General features: G+C 46.7%; 1 long non-coding RNA gene across 1 annotated transcript; it reads right to left on the reverse strand.

Moving 5' to 3' along the window:
• Window positions 1–315: 315 nt before the first annotated feature.
• On the reverse strand, window positions 316–12,562 carry LOC147033850 (uncharacterized). The gene is made up of 3 exons (XR_015055615.1): window positions 10,990–12,562; window positions 2,646–3,271; window positions 316–2,511 (listed from the first exon to the last, which is right to left on the reverse strand). It is a non-coding gene; the product is annotated as an uncharacterized LOC147033850 (long non-coding RNA).
• Window positions 12,563–16,648: the final 4,086 nt, after the last annotated feature.

Consider the following 16,648-nt stretch of genomic DNA (forward strand, 5'->3'; position numbering starts at 1 on the left):
TATATATATGTATATATATATGTATATATATATATATATATGTATATATATATGTATATATATGTGTGTGTGTGTGTGTGTATATATGTATGTGTGTGTGTGTGTGTGTGTGTATGTGTGTGTGTGTATTTATATGTATGTGTGTATATGTGTGTGTGTGTGTGTGTGTGTGTGTGTGTGTGTTTCACACCTGTACTGGTGGTCCCCTGCTTCAGGCCATACCACATCTAACTCCCCCCACCCTCCTTTAATTTCCAATGCTCCCGATGTGAGCGGGTGTTTCTCGTGCTGTGCAGGTAAGTGCACCTGGAAGCAGAAAAATAAAAATAAAATCCAATCCGCAGTTGCTTGGGATAGTGTGTGAAGACGTAAAAAGACATCATCAAGTGATATTGTTGTGGTCCGGGTATCGGCTGAGAGTACGGCCACCAGATGCAGCAGAAGAATTGACTCCACCGAACAATGGGAATTCAGATCGTTACCCTTGGATAACTCCGAAGGTATGGTTCCCTAACAGGACCGTGAATTGTCAATAATTCAGCCACGTGGGACAGGGTTATTTGCCAATCTTCAAAATACCGAGAAATCCACGTTGCGAGCTTCCAAGCAATCCACACCCTCGACGGAGCTCGAGCGGAAAGAGCCATGAGCGTGCTCGAACCGTGCGTTACCCGAGCGGATGGTTACCGAGGTCCGTTGGTCGAAATGTACAACTGCAGCAGCAACGGCCTTTTTAATCACCCAACACGCACCGTGCTAAACCAATGAAGGAAAGGACAAAGACGAGCTGAAACATTCAACAATAGGGGTATTTATTTACAATAGGTGGGGAAGGAACACATAAAGGGCAGAGTGAAACTGACTACAAAGGATGCAAATAATATACAGCGAAAGCACTTAACCAGTTGCAACTTAAAGACGGGCCCACAGGACACACGCACGCACACCAAAATAAATGGACCTCAATGGTCTTTATTCGGCTCTCCAGCCACGGAGGATAGTTCGGCTGGCAGTCACGACGGCTGGCTACCTGGCCGCGAGCGCGTGGCTGGACGTCCGCACCTTCCCAGAGCACCAGTTGGCAAAGAACGGACCAGGGCAGCCCAGGCGCAGACCAGCGACGAGATGAGGCCAAACCAGCATTGAGCAGACCAGAGAACCAGACCACGCACTCGAGCAGCGATCAGAGGTCCACACCACGCGCTCGAGCTGCGATCAGAAGCAGCCACAGGAGACCAGCAGCTGCGGACACTGCTTAGTCCCGTCTATCTCTTCTCGCTGGTCCAGACCACCACACTTTCTTCGCAGCAGGGAGTGGCCTCTTCTCTCTGGCTACTCGCCTCCTCATTGGTCGGACTCATCGCGTGATTCCCTGGCCGTCCTCCATTGGACAGGCCCACGGTAGGCGGGGCAACTCCCACTCTTCTGGGTGGAGTCCCGAGCAGAGGCGTTTGGGGCTCCGCCCACCTCCTCATCTCTGGCCACGTGCGCAATGGCGCCGGGTCGAGGAAGCGAGGCAAAGGTGTGTTGTTATTGTCGATGTAAAAATAAAAGAAAACCCTGACTAAAAAAGTAATTTGCAGCACACATCTAATTCCCATGAGAGACAGGTAGGGAGCCCTAACGATAAACACACACTTATCAAAATAAATAAGCAAAGGGACTGCTGTCTCTGTGACCGATGACATCATAATTAACATTGTAACATCGACATGAGAAGTCGCACCTCGGGTGAAAATTTCGTCTCAATCTGACAAGCGGTTACACAGAAAAGGGAATAACAAAATGCAGATACGCAGGTACGCATGGACAGGACCGATCAATTAACCCCGCTTTTCACTTCGTTTGCGCAGGCTCATGAAACTTCAATATTATTGGCCAACCTGAGAAAAGTATAAAATAACCACTGCTGGTCAAAGCATTCTGGGTAAAACCGAGATGGCAATCAAGATAAGCTCATGTCCTGTGGAACGGAGGTGTCTCCATCATTAGTTTCCCTCCATCGTTGGTTTATTTTCCTTCCAAAGAATGAGATAAAAGCAATTAAAATCCACAGAACACGATCTGCACAATTTAGTCAGTCAGGCAAGTCTTCCATGAAGTTGTGTTTATAAGTGATCAGAGAGTTTAAAATGGAGAATAAACTTTATTTAAATTCAAGATTGAGGCCCTTGGAAGAGGGAGGGGGATCGGCCAACAAGCGGACAGTGGTGACGCACACAGTGAGACAACAAGCAAGAGAATGAATGAACATAAAAAGAGGAGAGAGAAGACTGGAGGAAAAAAATAACGTGCAAGAAAAACGGTTGTGTTGGGTGCGGTTAATGGGGACAGAAAAGATCATGGGTGGAAGGATGGTGGATGACATGAAATAATGGTAGAAAAGTGCAATGAACCTCTTCCGGAAGGCAGTTCTACAGACGGGAGAAAAGAGAAACAAAAGAGTGGAAGTGCGAAGTGAGCCTGAATTTTGGGAGTTTCAGTCGGAAGAACACGTAAATCATGGAAGAGCTGGGGAGGGTCGGAGGGTCGAGAGAACACAATCAGCGAAACCAGAGGAGAGACGCAAAAAAAACACATGAAAGCCTCCAGACCAGTCAACGATACAAGAGCACCAGAGCAATGGAGAAAAATGAAATAAAAACCTTGAAGGTTCTTCAACTATTGTGAGTGTGTCATCCCTGGAATGTTATGAGCTTTCCTCAAATCAGAGTATTGTAGGACTCCGTATGGAGGGACGACACAGAAAGAAGAATGTTCGCCCCATCAAATGTGCACAAAATGATAAACTCTGAAAAGCCACAAGAGAATGAAATCAAAAGCCTTTCAAAGCCAAACCTTATATTTTTGAGCGTTTTCAGAACCAACAAGACTGATCCAGGACATCAGTAAAATACCAAGTTGTACTTGTTCGTTCTTCAGACAGACGATCACAATGATTCGAATGTAAGGAAGTGACATTGTCTCGAGGGTATTGAACTCATCCCAAAACAAAAATAAAAAACGCAAAACAACCAGAAAGCACCACAAGCTGTTTCTCGACATTTACGCATGGGCAGACTGCGAAACTCTGTCGGAATATTCTCTGCTGTAATCTGTTGTAAAGTTTGCTGTGGATTGCAAGGTAAATATGTGTAATTTATAAAATAAAATAGTCAGAAATAAACAGAACTGTGAAGCCAAATACACATGCAGCTGTTGAGATATGGTCCTTAAGCCATCAGGATGAGCCATCCTCCCCTCTTCTCTCCCATATCAGGATGATGAGAACCTTTCAGCATGAGAGACCGACTGAGAAAAGCACACTCCACAAAAACAAATCCAAACAAAAACCTTTTCACAGCAAAATTAAATTCAACCACCGCAATACAAGCAAGGATGTACGAGGTGTGTTCAAAAAGTATCCAACCTTAATTTTTCGTGCGTAAACAAATGAAGCTCGGGAAGCGTGCTTTGGTGCACGTATGTAGGCGATCCTAATCCGAATGCGTGAATATTTTCCCGCCTGCAGAAGCTGTCAGTCGCCGATGAGTGAGGAAGTGCAAGTGAGCGCCGTCGGATTTTCGTTTTTGAAAAAATGACGGATCACTGTGGTCTCATCGCCAGTGATCACTGTGTTGAAGAAGTTGGGATCGCTGTTCAGTCTCCATTATGTCCTGTGCGATCTCCAAACGGAGTTGCTTCTGCTCGATCGTTAGCAGCTTTGGCTTGAACTTCGCTGAGATTCTCCTTAAACCCAAATCATCAGTCACAATGGAATGAACGGATCCAATGCTGAAACCCGCCTCGTCTGCAAGTTCTCTGATCGTCATTCGACGATCCTGCATCAGCAGGGTCCTCACTTGGTCAATGACGATCTCATTTCGGGATGTTGAGGGCCTACCAGAACGTGCTTCACTTTCCACTGATGTGCAACCATCTTTGAAGCGGTTGTACCACTCTTTTATCTGTGTGGTACCCATTGCTTTGTTCCCAAAGGCCTGTTGAATCTTGCGGATCGTTTCCACTTGGGAATCGCCAAGCTTTACACAAACTTTGATGCAGTAGCGTTGTTCAAGTTTTTCCGTCATTTTGTCAAAAACGAAAATCCGATGGCGCTCACTAACACTTCCTCACTCATCGGCGGTCTGTCGGCGACTGACAGCTTCTGCAGGCGGGAAAATATTCACGCATATGGATTAGTATCGCCTACATATGTGCACCAAACAACGCCTCCCGAGCTTCATTTGTTTACACACAAAAAATTAAGGTTGGATACTTTTTGAACAAACCTCGTATGTTCATGTCAAATACACCACAGAATGATACACATGTGCACAAGTATGTGGAAGTACTTTACACTTTTACAAAACCATATTACATCACAAAAAGAAGCTCAAAACCTCATCAGTGCACTACTTATCACCCACAATGTCCGAGCTCAAGAGATAAGCCTGCTCCATGTTTACCCGTGCTGAAACCATACCATAATAGTAGAAAAGCACATTTACATTTCTTATCTTCAATTTTGCTTTTCTGGTTTTGTAAATTGCCAGTTTAGTAATACCCAACAGAAAAGACAAAAACAGGAGGACTGGTTTACTCTGAGAACTCCCCTCAATTTCACAGATAAAGACTGGAAAGGAAAAAACAAAACTCAATTAATAAAAGAGCTGTTGAAGGAGAGAAAGAGGGGTACCAATCTGTTACATTCAATAAAAGCATGGGCCACGTTTTCAATAAAATCACAAAAAGGACAAAACATCAGAACAGAAGAGTTAATCTAATGAAGTAATGTCTGTGTGACCAGGGCTTGATGGTCTGTGTGACCAGGGCTTGGTGTGTGAGTCTCCAATTCAGGTCTCCTGTTCGTCCAAGAGTTGGAGAACTATACATCTTATTCCAAACTGGAGTTTAAAAAGCTCCAGCAGGGAAGGTCTCATTCCACCAGATTTTTAACAGTTTTGTAAAACCAGGTATACACGCCTCTGAACAGATCTTGTGGATAACCGTTTTCCACACGACATGAAACACACCAATTTCCTCTAAATTTGAGAACACACCCTCTTGGTTTGTTGAAGCAATTTGAAGTTGAGGGAAATCGAGACACGAGTCCACAACTTCATCCACCCCAGTCCACCCAATATTTAGTCCATGAAAGGTTTGAATTACTGTTTTCAAGACATTTTTCACTATTCGAGCAGAACGAACGCCAATTTTTGAGAAAAGTGAGTTTGCAGGTAACCAGGCGTTTAAGGATGGCTCCAACAGGTCTCACATTGTTTATTCCAACACCAATGAAACAATGCAAAAAAGACCTTGAGGTTGAAATTCCAGAGATCAAAGGATTCTGAACTAATGGCTCATGTACAAACTTTTGGGCATCCTGTGACACCTCCAAACGTTGCACTACAAGGACTTGCCAAGCATTCAAAAGGCTCTGATGAAAACCGAGTAGCTGAGACATGTCAACGTGTTGCAGGTCGATGAGGAAGAGTTCACGGTCATATTTCAGACCTTCTGCTTTATGCAACCAGGTGTTTGTGAGAGTTCACCAAGGAACACTCACTACACACAGTAAGCGCTTTTGTCGTGAAAATCCGAAATGGCATTATCCGACTTGGGATATGCATCAGGTTTTGACCACCCGCATTTCAGGGTCTGCAGACCACGTTTGGGCCCAGCCAATGGTGGCCACACCAGAAAAAAAAATCAGTCAGACCCCTCTGAATGCCCGTGACCAGGTATCTCGGAGGCTCGAGTGGGATAACTTTCTGGCAAATATATGGAACCACCAGGTTGTTTATTATTGTCACCCATGTCTTAAGCGAAAGAAGATGGTGCAATATTTTCCACCTTGCTAGTTTCAGTTTAATTTTTTCCAGGATGTCCTCCCAATTTTTTTGTTCATATGCTTCAATTCCGAGAAACAGGCCAAAATATTTAAACCCCTCATGACTCCACTGCATTCCGACTGGGAAAACAGGCAGGGACGAGGAAGGCGGTCTCAGGACCACCCAAAAGGGTACACTATTATTCCAATTAACCCTTGCAGCAGAAGCGAGCTCAAGCTGGGTAAGACAACGAGAGACCTCACAAACATCTTTTTGATTTGAAATGGCAACACAAATATCATCAGCATAAGCTGAAACGACGACTACAGAGTTTTTTGAGAGAGACTATTCACACTGAGTTGCGGAGCAGAGCTAATGAAGGTTCAATGGATAGATTGTACAGCATGCCTGATAGCGCACAGCCCTGATGGATGCCTCGCTGAAAAGAAAAGTGAGACAGATATTATTTACCTTCAGCAGACAAAATGCATTTTTGCACAAAAACTTAACAAGAGAGAATTTTTTCTCCAAACACTGTTCTTATTACAGCAAACAAAAAAGAATGGTCAACACCGTCAAAATCTTTTTCTTGATCTCAAAGTAACAAACCAAAACCGGGAGATGTAGTTCGACAAAGACTTGATCAGTCTCTCGCCAAAAATATATCATATATGGAACGTTCTGGAACACAATATTGTTGTGGGCCGTGGTTCAGCGCGATAAACGACCACCAGTGGGAGCAGTAGGGTCGTCTCAACCGAACACCCGCAATTTCAAGGTCGTAACCCTTGGATAACTCAAAAAGGTCACGGGTCCTTTCACGGACCGTGGTCGCCAATATTTTGACGGCTTGGGGAAGGATTAATTGCCTAATTTCAATTTACCTGAGTACCCACGCCGTCGAACGACCAGGGAAGCCACACCCTCGGCCGACTTTGTCCGAACCGAGTCGCTGTCACCAACTCGGATCCGGCGTAACCGAGCGGGAGTTACCAAAGCCGTGCCGGTCCAATGACAACTTACGGCACCGATGGCCTCACTAATTCTCAATATGCACCGTGCTGGGTGAATGAAAGAAAGTGACAGACAACGAGCGAGTACATTGAACAATTAGGGGTTTATTTATCAGGGGGGCATGGGAGCACAAAGAGCAGAATCATCCGAATAAAAGCAATGTACAATGAACAAAAGCACTTCACTTGTTCTACTTACAGACGGGGCCCACGGACACACACACACACACACACACACACACACACACACACACACACACACACACACACACACACACACACACACACACACACACACACACACACACAATGGATCCTGAGGGGTCTTTATTCGGTTCCTCAGCCCAGGAGGGAAAGGCGAGCTGGGGACCAGTGCCTTGTTGAAACCGCCTCGTGTCCCTCTCTCCGCCTCGTGCGGTCACACCACGTTTCAACCACCACGGTGGGACTCGAACCCACGCTCCGAAATCCATGGGCCCACGACCCTGGCTGCTCGGCCTCCACCACCACGATGAGCCACCGTGAAGGAACGCAGACGAAAAGTCACCATGACCAAGACCAAGCCAATCGACACGATGACTCCAGAACACTGGTCCTGACAACCACTCCACTCTTCTTGCCAGGTCCGACGGATTTCTTCCCCTCCCACTTGCCTACTGATTGGGCGAGGGGTTGTCGGGCGACTCGTGGCCGCCCCTCATTGGTCGGGCCGAACACTCCATCTGGCGAAGGAGGAGCCAGCCCTGAGGTGATGAGCTTCCTCATTGGACAAGGGGTGGAGTCAGAGCTGAGGTGATGAGCGAAGAAGATTTGTTGGTGTTGTGCGGCTTCAAGATGTAAAAAAAAACAACTATAAAGAAACTTCGCAGTGCACACATGTAATTCCCATTAGACAGAAGGACGGGACCCTGACTATAAACACGTACTTATCGAAATAACTGAGCTGCGGGCGCTGCTGTCGGTTTGTGTGCAAATGGTTTCCAGATTAGTAACAATATGACTGATCAGTGGCAATCAAGAAATGGATGACTTCCATGAGACGGCTTACAGGAGCTTTTGACAAAATTTTACAGTCCATGTTGAGGAGTGACACGGGCCGCCAACCGGCGGTCTCATGCAGGTTTCCTCTCTAAGGAAGGACACACAAAACTGCCCACCGGCAGCTCAGTGACAATTTACTTTGTTCAACACTCTCCTGAAAGACCTCAAGAAGAGAAGGGCCGAGAATGTCCCAGAAAGCCTCAAATTCAACCGGGAGGCCGTCAAGTCGAGGGTCTGACCCATCTTTACTATCATAAAGAGCAGCAGTGAGTTCTCAAAGAGAAATGCCAGGCTCAAGCAATTGTTGTCGATCTTCAGACAGAGAAGGGAGCAGTTCAAACATCGCATTCCTGTTCTCCTCATTCACAGTTCTTATGGCGAAGAGTTCAGAATTATAATCCTGCAGTTCGTGCTTCATATCACTCTGGGAGGTCAACAACGCACCACCAGAAGAGATGTCACGATTAACATAAAATCTGTCTCGGCGAGCCATCGTTAGAACATTTCTTTACACACAAACCCATGTACACCGACGGATGTTATGGTTTTGTACCCGCCACACATCCACCAATTTAAACTTTTTAACGAGCTGTGCCAAAGGCCTTGTGCTGGGTGGATGAAGCTCACAAGTGTTCCTCTCAAGTTGTGGGATGAGAGTGAAGTTGTGGTCATGCCCAGGCACAACATGGTCAAATCAATGGTGATTACAAACTCTGTTAACTTGTACAGAAAGGCACCTCTTTCAGAGTTAGCACTGGGACAGTATACATTAGTCAGGCAAATCTTTTGGTTACCACTGACAAATTGCACACACAGTAAGTGACTTTTACAAATTTCCTTACAAGTTTTCTCCAAAAGCTGGAGTCGAGGATGTGACACTATTGCCACACCAGCCTTGGCCTCAACAAGCACACCAGATAAAAAAAAGAGAGAGAGATAGAGAGATAGAGAGATAGAGAGATAGAGAGATAGAGAGATAGAGAGATAGAGAGATAGAGAGATAGAGAGATAGAGAGATAGAGATAGATAGATAGAGATAGATAGATAGAGATAGATAGATAGAGATAGATAGATAGAGATAGATAGATAGATAGATAGATAGATAGAGATAGATAGATAGATAGAGATAGATAGATAGATAGAGATAGATAGATAGATAGAGATAGATAGATAGATAGAGATAGATAGATAGATAGAAAGATAGATAGATAGATAGATAGATAGATAGATAGATAGATAGATAGATAGATAGATAGATAGATAGATAGATAGATAGATAGATAGATAGATAGATAGATAGATAGAGATAGATAGAGAGAGAGATAGATAGAGAGAGAGATAGATAGATAGATAGATAGATAGATAGATAGATAGATAGATAGATAGAGATAGAGATAGAGATAGAGATAGAGATAGAGATAGAGATAGAGATAGAGATAGAGATAGAGAGAGAGAGAGAGAGAGAGAGAGAGAGAGAGAGAGAGAGAGAGAGAGAGAGAGAGAGAGAGAGAGAGAGAGAGACACACAACATTTGTATACTGAACAAAAATATAAACGCACCAACCTAAATATCTAAGTCAAGATTGCCATTATGGGAAAATTGTCAAACCGATGATATGTTTGAGCAATGGTTCCTTTGTTTTGCTCAAGACAGATGTTCCCATTGAAATTGACCACTCTGAGTGTGTGGACTCACACGTTGAGTAATCCTTCCCGTGAGCACCATGGGGCTTGACAGAGTGATGGTCAGTGAGCGTGACCAGGACACAAACACTACCTGGAGCTTGCCCGATAAAAGGCCTCCCCAAAATGTGGACTGGTGCCAAATGTCAACATGCCACAGATGTCACAAATCTTGAGGGAGCGCGCCATTGGCATGCTGAATGCTGGGACATCAGTACGGGCCGTTGCAGCACACTTCAATGTCCACCACTCCACCATTAGCCGCCTGAGAACGCGCCTCAGAGAGACTGGAAGCACCGTGAACCGCCCACATGCCCGGCGACCACGTGTGACCACCGCCGGTCAGGATCGTCACATGAGGCTGCAACATCTCCGGGATCGACTCCGACCGGCCACGAGGACTGCCGATGAGACTGTCGGGCTGCATAACAGGAGCATTTCAGCCCAGACGGTGCGTAACCGCTTGAGGGAGGCCAACCTCCGAGCCCGCCGACCACACCGGGGACTCGACCTCACTGCAGTCCGGCGTCAGACCCGACTGAACTGGGCCAATGTTCACTTGCGCTGGACCCTCGCACGATGGAGGAGAGTGCTGTTCACCGATGAGTCGCGGTTCCAGCTGTATCGGGCTGATAGCGGACTCCGCGTCTGGCGTCGGGCTGGGGAGCGCTACACTGACGCCAATGTCCTTCGTCGGGTGTCACACGGTGGTGCCAGTGTTATGGTGTGGGCAGGCATATGCCATGGAGAGCGCACTCGGCTTCATTTCATTGAAGGCAACTTGAACGGGCAGCGGTACAGGGACGAGATACTCAGACCCTGCATGGATCTGCATGGACTTCCTCGGTGAGGAGGACATTGATGTCCTCGACTGGCCTCCATATTCTCCCGACATGTCGCCCTTCGAGCACCTTTGGGACGTTCTTGATCAACGCGTACGACAACGTTACGCAGTCCCAGAGAACGTCCGCCAGCTCCGTGTGGCTCTCCAGGAGGAATGGGAAAACATCCCTCAGGCCACCATCGATAATCTGGTGATGTCCATGCGCCGGAGATGCACCGCTCTGCGCGACGCCAACGGTGGACACACCCGCTACTGACTGTGTGAACTCTGACAGTGACACCTCGGTTGTGTCGGCTGTTGTAGCGCAAAGACTGTCGCCAGAATTCTCAAGGAACTCTTTGAAATTTAATGCTCAATTGTCATGGATTCTATGACCAAATTGTTGTGAAGATTGAGTATTAATGAGTTCGAGGTAAAATAGTAACAATCGCTTGGTGCGTTTATATTTTTGCGCTTGGTGCGTTTATATTTTTGTTCAGTATACATTCTACTCCACTCATCCTCAGAAGACTGATTTTCATGCGTCTCCTGTAACATGAACACATCAATTTTTTCATTTCGAAAGAGCTGAAACACCTGGAGACGACGCACACACCTGTGGCCTCCATTGATGTTCGGGATGTTACTTTCATCTCCATCCTGTTAGTTATCCTTGAACCTCTTTACCAGCCCGAGTCACACGTTTCCTTAACCTTTGGAATTGGTGATCCGACATGTTAACCTGATAAGGTTCATGAATCATAGTCCTTGTAGTTTGGATGAAATCGTGTAGATTCGGGAAGGAATGTTTCATGTTTACCTGTGTTTACCTGAACGGATCGTCCTGGAATTTAATTACATTTCCGTGACACACCAAGGTTGTGTCGTTTCTGTGGTGTAGCCTGCGGGGCAGGGCATGATGGTGGGGGGAGTGGTCGGCGTGATCATCGTGTCTGCCAGGGATGTAAGGAGTGCGCGCCGCCTGAGGCGTTGTAGTGGGTGCTGTAGTCGCCGCGGCTCGTGAGTGCCTTGAGTACGTAATAAAGGAGAGCTGCGGGCAAAGTACGCCCGCGCTCCCGCTGGTGCAACAAAGCCGGGCTCGACTGTTCCTCCGCTCGGGTCTGCCTTCTAAGCACCCCTACCACGACACCACAGTTTCCCCCTTCATCCTCTTGAGAACATCAAACAGTAAAATGTGGGGAAGAAGAGGTTTCGTCTGAATCAAGTTCTTCATCTCTGGATAACCTCCTCTATTACTTGTGGAACACGAACATTTGGCTCAACAGATCCCGTGGGAACAGGAAGTTCTGCCATCTTTCCGGACCCCTCGTGATTTACCTCGTCCACGTCCTCCTCCTCCACATCCCTTACATCATCATGTGTGGGGGAAGGGTTAACATTCAACTCACAGGGACTTTCCCCTTGATCCGTTTCCCCCTCACTGTGAGACACGGATAGTAACTCGTGTGAACAAACTTGGTTATCAGGACAAACACGGAACACATCCTGACACACTTCACCAGGTTCTGTCCCGCTCGGACTCGGCAAGTGGAGAAAACGAAGCTTCCACAGAGGAACAAAACTCCGGGACCACCAAGGGGATTCCCACGTGGGACGGACCTTGGAGGTCACGTGATCCTCACACCATCTGAACCTGATTCTGATCGTTAACATCAAATGTATCAACGTTTGTCCGTTCTTGACCTTTTTCCTGGAATCAGTCACCGATATCTCCATGTCGTCCACACTGGACGGGACAGTGGATGGAGGAGGGAAGGATCTTCTTCTTCACTAGTTCTCATTCCGCCTTCTGCCGGCACAACATCTTTATTCCACTTGAACTGATCCACTCTCACAATTACATTCAGGATTTGTTCCTACAATCCTCCATTCACGAATCTTACCTGTTCTTCAAAATTAATAATTTTCCTCGTGTCGTTTCTATCTATACACCTCCTGTAACCACGTGACTCTCTCTCCACCCTCTTCCTGACACGTTTCATCGACCCAGGAGCTTCACTCTGTGCTCACAGTTCCAAATTCACCAAACACCTCCAGGATTTTACTTCAACCTTTCCGTTTCCGAATGTTACACAATCCTTATTTAAATAAATACATTCACTTTTGATTATACACCTCCCACAGTCACGTGATTCTCCCGCAACCACGTGACCTGTTTCCACCCCCTTCGTTTATTGATCCGAATTCACCTCACGATTTTTCTCCATCCTTTCCATGACCGAATCTGATGAAACCTCTCTCAAACAATAATAATAATAATAATAACAATAATAATAATAACAATAATAATAATAATAATAATAAAAACGATCTCTTATAATGCTTCATCTTCCTCTTCCACACTTGTTCTCATAACTGAATCACAATTCACTCCTCTTCTTCTATTTCACCAAACAACTCTCAACTCGACCTTTCCTTCACTCCTTGACAAAAAAAATCCAACTGTTTCATCGTTTCTTCTCTTCATTCTCTTGATTCCCCTTTTTCACATCAATGAAGAAATCACTTCAATCACATTTCTCAACTAAAAAATAAAATCCCAGTTTGCCATGAGGGTTCACTTTCCATCAACCATTATTTTTTTTCCAACTTCAGTGCCAACTCACCCCTCTCACCCCTCTCACCCCTCTCACCCCTCTCACCCCTCTCACCCCTCTCACCCCTCTCCCCCTCTCACCCCTCTCACCCCTCTCCCCCTCTCACCCCTCTCACCCCTCCTTCTCAAAGCAACCATCACACTCTTCTCCCTCCAAGCTTCCGTCCCTCACCTTTCTCCCTCAACTCTCCCCACTCACCCTTCTCCCACCATTTACCTCCCTCACTCACCCTTCTCAAAGTTTCCCCCCCCCGACCCTCTCATCCACAAAGGTGCCTCCCTCCCCTGCTCTCTCACCTCCATCTCATCACTCCACCTCCTCAAACCCTAACTGCCTTGTTCTCCTCTCTTGCCCCCCTCTCTCCCCCAGCACCACAGAGCCTTTTCTCCTCCTCATCCGGCCCCCACCCCCAGCTGTTCTGCAATCCCCCCCACTCTCTCAACAACTCTCCCACCCTCTCCACCTCCTCCCTTGTCCCACCCTCCCCTGCACCAAAAGCCTCCTCTCCTCCCTCTTCATTAACACTGTAAACCTGAAATATCCAGGGCATTCTCCGAAACCTTTCAGATCTTTCCATACAGGTTGCCACCAACAAACCAGACATAATTTGCCCAACAGAAACTTTCCTCCCTCAAGACGTCTCTGACTCCTAAGTATCTCTCCCTGGTTACTCCCTCCTCCAGTATGACAGACCTAACCAATTGGCGAGGTGAGGGTACTTCTCTCACCTGTCATGGAACTTCATCAAAAGCTTTCTGCGACTCATTAGGACTGACTCAATCGGTCAACTTCCCGACCCGGATCTCAACCAATGATACTCCATCTCTTCTGGATCTGATTTTGACAAATTTCCCTGAAAATATCTGCTGTTCTTCCTTCGCTCCAATCAGTTTTTCTGACCACGTGCTTGTGAAAGTGGACATCTCTCTGGCAATTATCAGAGAACCACCTCACCGCCGTCAAGTGTGGCATGTCACTCAAGCCGACTGGTAGCATCTCCAAGCAACCATCAAACTTATAGACTGGTCTCCCATCACCACTTTCTCCAACATCAACTCATTCTGGGAATTCTTTCAAAGAAACTTGCTCTGCCTCATTCACAGATTTATCCCCTCTCGTCTTCAGCTGTTCTACCCTTCCTCCCACCCTTGGTTCACTGAAGCTTGTGGTGAGGCTGTTGTCCTGAAACAACTTACCTTTGCCTCATGGAAAGCAAACCCAACTGACGGTAATTTCAGATCCTTCCAGAAAGCTCAGAAGAAGTGTAGTTGTACTCTCAGGAGAGCCAGAAAACAACATCTTTCTCAGCTCAAGTCTGATCTCTCAAACCTCTCTTCCTCCTCCAACTCCTGTTGACGTCTTATCAAATCTGTTTCTGGTGTCTGTTCCCCTCCCTGACCTCAAATGGCCGCACTGCTGATACCACACTTGAAAAGGCGAAATAGGAAAACTCAGTGTTTGCATCGAAATCTTGTGTCCAAACCCATCTCATTCTGTACCCACCTGACCCAGTCGCACCCAACTGTCCCTGGACTCTGTGTCGTTTTCTCCTGACAAGGTGGAGAGCTTGCTGTCAAACCTCGACTCAGATTCTGCAACCGGTCCAGCCGGCATCAGCCCACGTGTCCTTAAAACCTGCTCCTCTGCTCTTGCTCACCCTCTCTCTGTTCTATTCACCCTCTCATTTCCTCAAGGCCATCTGCCATCTGCTTGGAAATCAGCAAACATTACTGCCCTGCATAAAACGGTGCAAAAACAGATCCATGCAACGACAGACCAATCGGCCTTCTCCCAATCATCAGCAAGGTTATGGAATCATCATCGCTTCAGACATTAAATCCTTCCTCTTCTCCAATGGCTTGATTTCCGATCATAAATTTGGTTTCAGACCAGGTCACTCAACCCTGAATATGCTGCTTCTGCTCTCCAAACAATGGATGGAGGTCCTCAATGCTGGACATGAAATCAGTCATATCCCAAGACATATCACGTGCTTTTGACATGGTGTGGCATCGTGCCCTGCTCAGCAAACTCTCTTCCGATGGTACCCAAGACCATCTCCACTCATGGCTCGCAGACTTCCTCTCCTGTCACAGTAAACGTGTCGCCCTAAATGGAGTTCTTTCATCCCCTCTCCCTGTCCAGGCTGGAGTTCCTCAAGGCAGCGTTCTGGTCTCTGTTCCTTCTATGGTTTTCATCATTGATCTCTCCGACTCTCTGGAAAATCCGATTTATGCCTTTGCTGGTGACTCCACCCTCTGCCGTACAATCTGTCATCCCTCAGACCGGCAAGCAGCAGCTTCTCAGCTCACTGCAGATCTGGGTAAAATCACAAACTGGACAACACGTGGAACATGTCTTTCAATCCGGACAAATGTCACACTCACACTATGTCTTTCCGAAAGGACCATTTGGAAAACACCCCCATCCATTTTATCAATAATCCTCCAGAAGAAGTCATTTCTTTCAAGGTTCTGAGTCTCACTATCTGCCACGATCTTTCCTGAGAAAGCCACATTTCCAAGCTGGCCTCCAAACGGAATCCTTCGTTGTGCAAAGTCCTTCCTCGGCCCACCTGAGCTCCTGACCACATACAAAGCTTTTGTCACCAGCCTGATGCAGTCCTGCTCTCCGCTGGTGCTCCTGACTTCCACCTTTCTCGGCTTCACGCTGCAGAAACCAAGGCATTTCGGATAATTGGCATCGCCCGCGATGAGGCTGTCTTAAGGCCTCTCAATCTCTCACTGCAGGCAGGTTGTTGGTCTTTCTGTCTTCTACCGTTTCCTCTCTGGTCTCGCCCCCCCCCCCATGCTCTGTCTGCGATCTGTCCCAAAAATATTTCATCAGGGCGCTCAAGGTCTGCCAACAACCCCCTTCTGCTAAAACTACCAAAATCACGAATCAGTGCTCACCTTCACTCTTTCATTCCTCTTTTTCCACACCTTTGGAATAAACTCCCTCACTCTGTTCAATCCCATTCTTCCCTCCAGGCCTTCAAAACAGCTGTTCCCCAGCACCGTTTATCGTCCCCAATCCAAATCCTCAATCTTTTCTACCCCCGTTAATCCACCACAAACCCACCTCCTTCAAATTCCTGCTATCCTTCCTGAAAGTCCCTGTGATGTCCATCTTGTATACCCCATGTTCCTCACCCCATCCCTCTCCCTTCCACAGATCCCCTTGTGTCTCTGTTCCCCACTGTTTTGTCCTTCGCACTCCCGCCCCTCTTGTCTCATGCCCCCCTTGCTGTGCATTGTGTGTTAGCTCTCATACGAGCATCGACAAGGTATACAAAAATAATAATTTACAAGAAGGATTCAACCACTTTCCCTTCCTCCTTTGTTGGGGGTGGGGGAGGGGGGATTTATAACGTCAAGATCAATCCCATCAGTGCCTTGAGATCCTCGACACAACATTACAGAACTAGATTAACTGGTTACACAAGTCCTGGTCCTTCATGAATGGTGGAATATTACTAATATACATTTAAATTATTGGGGCCGACAAAGTGAACACAGAAAGGTAAGTGTTCGGTTCGATGAACAGGTCATGCGCAACTACCGTTGCCACCATGTGTTCCTCCGACATAAACATGACGAACTTCGAACTTCGTATTCACGCGAGAAGCAGCAAAAATGTTATGTGATCCAACGATGT

The sequence above is a fragment of the Eptatretus burgeri genome, chromosome 1 (assembly GCF_056783735.1).
Source record: "Eptatretus burgeri isolate ZD-2024b chromosome 1, Ebu_testis_v1, whole genome shotgun sequence".
NCBI lineage: Eukaryota > Metazoa > Chordata > Myxini > Myxiniformes > Myxinidae > Eptatretus > Eptatretus burgeri.